Source organism: Etheostoma spectabile, chromosome 3 (genome assembly GCF_008692095.1).
Source record: "Etheostoma spectabile isolate EspeVRDwgs_2016 chromosome 3, UIUC_Espe_1.0, whole genome shotgun sequence".
Lineage (NCBI taxonomy): Eukaryota > Metazoa > Chordata > Actinopteri > Perciformes > Percidae > Etheostoma > Etheostoma spectabile.
Window position 1 is genome coordinate 1,951,385 of NC_045735.1, and position 5,449 is coordinate 1,956,833.

General features: G+C 41.7%; 1 protein-coding gene and 1 long non-coding RNA gene across 2 annotated transcripts in view; one reads left to right on the forward strand and one right to left on the reverse strand.

Moving 5' to 3' along the window:
* gpr4 (G protein-coupled receptor 4) overlaps nucleotides 1–5,449 on the reverse strand; it is a 56,209-nt gene that overhangs the window by 22,819 nt on the left and 27,941 nt on the right. The gene's annotated exons all lie outside the window — the stretch shown is intronic.
* The window catches only part of LOC116687007 (uncharacterized), a 14,017-nt gene that overhangs the window by 389 nt on the left and 8,179 nt on the right, over nucleotides 1–5,449 (forward strand). The window lies entirely within an intron of this gene.

The window sequence follows — 5,449 nt, forward strand, 5'->3', positions numbered from 1 at the left end:
AGTAAAAACCTCTCCCCCCCCCCCTCCCCCATCCTCTACGTATCATCATTAAAACAAGGCTCTAACTTGTCCACTTAAAACAGGTCCTCCATCAGGTCGATCTGCTCTTCTAACCCAGTGGTTGTACTAACCATTAAATCCACACAGTCAGTTCCTCATTGGACCTCACTGAGGGCGCCGTACACGGGTTTGTTACGAGATCTGTTCAACAACTGTAAAGCAGTAAACCAACAAAACACAGCTACAGTAGTTTATGGGAAATATCCGGGTGGTTTTTAACCAGCCATGTCAGTCATTGAGCACGTAAAACACAGCTCCCACCTCTCTTTTTGTATGATTCCAGCTATTTACCTTTACTGACATCCTTTTATAGGTGAAAAAAACAAATAGTTTAATAGTTTTACAACAGACTTTACCATGTTGCTACATCCAATACTGCAGTAAAGATAAGAGATGAGATTAGATTAGATAAAATGTTCATGATTCCTGTGGGAAAACTGAGCTTTTTTTGTTTTTAGAGCGCTGTGGATTCAACTTTACGGACATTTTCTACTGATTGTGTTGCTGTTGAATTGTATTGCGTTCTGTTGCAAGATGTTTCTAATATTTTGTCCACCCCACTTTTACAATTAAGGACACTTTCCTGCCAAGTGCCATGCTGCAGGATTGCACTTGCTCCTCCTGCATCTGCAGAAATGAGTTGGCAATACCCACCTAGTTTGCATCTCAGGTTCTTATTTGTGCAGCGTTTCATGAAATTTGAGACGCTACAATGTAAAACAGTCAGGATTGCCAACAGCATCAGAGGCGACAGTTGGGCTCCATCTCCGGTCCTCATGTATCTAAGTTTGAGCCAGACGTCCCAGGGGGCCCCGACTGTCATAATGAGTTGTAAACAGGAGGGAGGACGGCTCGGTGTCAGCTCCCATAAGTGTGGGAAAAGCCCCAGCATCATCCTGTCGAAGCGCGCAACAATAAACACAGCAAGAGGAGAGGAGAGGAGGAGTGAAGAGGAGAAAGTTAACTCATCCTCTCTATGACAGAAAGTGCAGACACAGTGACGTGGTCAGGCTGATCTGCATTCACCATGCCGATGTACAGCGCTTAGCCTAAGTGAATACACTCGTGCCAAAGTTGACTAAAATTGAACCCAATGCCTTAATTTAAACAATTGAGGAAAACCCCAACCTTTAAGAACACCAGCTGCCTTTGTGAATGAATAATGTACATTAAATAAATAAATGTTCTTCCTTAAAATACAGCGGGCATACATATAAACCCCCTTATGTCAAATTCCCTATTTCATGGATCCAGGAGACTATGCATCCTGATAAAGTTCCCTTGGCCTTTGGAATTAAAATAGCTTCACATCATCACATACTCTTCACCATACCTACAGATTGGCATGGTTTTATTTCAGTTAGCCTAATAGCTGGTTTGATTTGCATTGAGAGATGATCTTATGGAAATTGCCATGTGCCAATCTCCATGTATGGTGAAGAGTGTGATGATTTGGGGCTATTTTAATTCCAAAGACCAAGGGAACTTTATCAGGATGCATAGTATCCTGATCCATGAAATAACTGGCCTTTAATAATAAAACTCTGCCTGCTTCTATGGGAATTTAACATAGGGGTGTGTATACTTATGTCCCCTGTATTTTAAGAAAGAACATTTATTTATTGACAACACATTATTCATTTCTCATCACTCTTTTTAGTCAACTTTAGCATGGGTGTATTCATTTATGCTAAGCACTGTATGTGTGCTCTTGTACTTATTTAGAATAAATAATGTCATTGGTTGAGATACATTGCAGTCGGTGGAGCAAAAGAGAAACTATTCTTTCATGCACAGCCGCCTCCAGATGGCTGATGCCGTGGGAGTCTGCGCTGCGTTAACAGTTCTTACTGTAATTCCGCAGAGCACTGTAACTGCAAAAAAAAAAAAAAAAAAACTTCACGCGTCAATAAACACCCACAGATGAGCTCAAGTAGAGATGCTCCACCCAAAACACCTTACAATCACACCATCCAGATGTGGAACTGTAACTGTAATTTGTTCTCACATTAATCATATTGAAAATATAAAAGAAACAGAGAAGCTTTGACAGAGAAGCCACCTGATTGTGTTCCCGCGATGCTACTGCAGACTGGCGGCAGGTGTTATCTGTAATATGAGTTGAGTTATTGTTGCTCATAAGGGGTTATTTTTGCAAAACAAATCCTGCCAAACCAGTTATATTGCAATTATATCACTTAATCTTTAGGGAGATCTTAAAATGGGGAAAGTATTTACATTTAAAGAAGGTGTTAAGTTGTGAAACGAAACTGTTTTTTTGGTTCTAGTATTAATAGTTTAGAAGGAATACCTATTTTGATCCGACAGGAGACCCCAAAAAGTCAGGCGAGATTAAATTGTTTGCTGAAAGAATGCGTACGTTTCATTTCTTATTTACTTCAGCTGATGAAGCTAAATCATTGAAAAGGGGCTTGTTTCACTCCAACACATCGTTAGCACCAAACTGCACCCTGTGACCTCTCTATCCAAACAAGATTTCATGCATCATAGTTCCCCAAACAGATCGGCACTGAGCTAGTGTGGGTTCTGTTTGTTGCCCTTCACAGGCAGCTCGCCTGAGGCCTGAAAAAGAGATACCACTGTGATAGTCACAGCGTTAGCCGGTTGAGTTTGCTAGCGTACACAAAACATCTGAGCTCAGACATATCTGCTGTGTCACATGGAAGCAGGCCACCAAGGGTAACAGCAGCGCTCATGTTGGGGCGGCTGTGGCCCAGTGTGTGTATGGTAAAGGCTTCCAGGACTATGTAAAAGCGCTTTGAGTAGTCGTTAAGAGTAGAACAGCGCTATATAAGAACATGTACTGAATGTGACATACATAATTCACCATGTTGCTAAGTGTGGTTCCACACACCTTTGATTAGAGATGTAATTTATCGCCCTTAGTAACCGCAGGTAATGATAACTGTTCGGGGAGCATGGCCCCTTTAAATGTTGGGAATGCGTGATGACGCGGGACGTTATGGGGCTGGGATTAGGCTCAGTGCCTTATTCCGTTATTATGGTTTTTCCTGTTGAATGCCACGCATTTGTGTGCTCTTGCATCTTGTTGCAATTTCCACACTGGTGACCCTGACGTGATATGAACACGCAGCCTTCTGATGTGGTGGACAGGTGCGGTAAACCAGAGGGACTTTCCATTGACCGCCTCAAACCGGCTCACTTGGACATGGCCGGGCCTGTTGACCTGGCCAAACCCCCACAACGCGGTCGGCCACAGGCTCCGCCCCCACCTCTTGTATCTTGCTGTAATTTCCAAAAACAATCCATTTACATTTACACAGAAACTAGTCTGGTTGGATGATGGTTAATTTATTGGATAATAGCCAGAACATCTGCCTTGCATTTTGCTTTGCAAAACAAAGTTTGTTTTGGGAAACAACAACAACCTTTTCAGCTAGCAAGCTATTTGCTGAAAATGGTAAGTTTTGCTACAAGGCCTGCTTTGTTCTATCGGGAAATGATTGTAAAGATTTACAAAGAATACGGTTTCGGCATTTACTCTCTAACTGGGACGTTTTGGGACAGATTGGTGGATTTGCTAGACAAAATAAACATGATAATTTACTGGTCAAATCAAATGTATCCAGCTTTTTAAAGAGCTCACTTTACTGTATTGTGTGAACAGTTAACTTCATTTAATATTTTATGTGGCGCTGTCTTTTGCGGGGTGCAAATGTTCCACCAAAACAAGTTCTTTCCCGAGACTATTTTGCAGAGGCACTATCTTTGCGTCCGAAGCTTAGCACCGGCCAAGATGATTGTGATTGGTTTAAAAAAAATTCAAACAACCCAGAGCATTTTTTTTCTTCTACTATCCAGGAGTGTATGTGTGGAGAGGCCAGACCATACTCCACAGCGCTGTGAAGTAAGGTCTGGCAATGCGAGACTACACAGAGACAAACGACTTGGATTTGGAAGGACTGCAACTTCAGAAGGTAACCGACAATGTCACCATGTCACTGGCTGCAGTCGTAAACCACCTGAAATACATTCCCAAATCAGATCTACACATGCCAGGCTATTAATGAAATTACCCGTATGCCAGTTATGATATGGAAAAAGGCTACAACAAGTTAGAAGGGGAATTATCTATTACTGTTACCATTACCCTTATTCTTATAACTCATTCAAATGAGTTCATGAACCACTGAAATGATTTTGGAAACACTGTTATGAGGTACAAAAGAATCTTTGGTGTTCGATCACCGTTGAAATCAATCAATATCAATAAATAGGGTCTCTGTTTTATTACTGTGTTGCACAGTGGCATGCAATCAATGACAAAGCAATGCCATGTGGCAGAAAAATATATAACTCTCTTCCACCCCCCTCCCCCAAAAAGAATCAAGGTTTGTCTTAAAACGTGGGTCAAAAATGGTGATACAGACCAAATCCTGGGTTCGGTGTATTGTTACAGCCCTTCATGTTAGAGTGCATTCCCTTTACAGTCCAGCTGAGGATGATGACCATAAAGAGCGATATTCATGGATGACATGTTGATTATCATGTTATTTTTAGCAGTTTGTGAAAGTTTTCCTGAAGGAGACGTTGGAGTGTTTGCTGTAGTAATGATAATTTTGGGATCCAAAAATGAGGTCACGGCTTAGAGAAGTTCAACGCAATTGTCAAAATAAAGTTCCCTTACTTCACAGTTTGCTGATGATATAATTTGCTACAGGTTCCATGATCTCTCCAGCAGCTTGTTTAAATTTTCTGTCAGGAAGTGCTGACAGACCGTTGCCACCAGCGGTGCGGTCCCAGTTATTACAGCGATCCATCAAAAGGCCTAACCCTTTTACAGGTGAGTCACAACAGACAGTGACTTTGGATTAGATTACAGTGATGATGATTGGGTATATCTGGACCAAACAACCAGACTGTATTATTAGAAAGGCTCAGGATCCAGCATGGTAATCAGTTTTTGTAATATCTTTGGAGTAAAATGCCCTGCTATGGCATCTGACTTCAATATCCCTGCAGAGTGTGAGTCAGCAGAGTGCAGCAGTCAGTATACAGTATGTCATCCGCTGAGACCAGAACACGTCTGTCGTGCAGTCTCACATGTCTCATATTTGTTAAACTCAGCTGGAAATTGTTACACACTGTGTGCCTTATTGACCTGCACTGGTCCAAGCAAGGTGACTGGAACATGTCAAGGCTCTAAGGTGTGTGTGTGTGTGTGTCCTCCACACTTCGATGTAAGGAATTTGACTGGTTTCCAGTGGCCAGCACAATTTGTCGCGATCTCGATTCACCCTGTTCACGATTTACTTTTCAACTAACTACGATTTTTTTTTTTTTTATGCCTTTGATTCTTATTTAATTTTGCAAGCCGACTGAATCACAAACACTACTACTTTCTTCT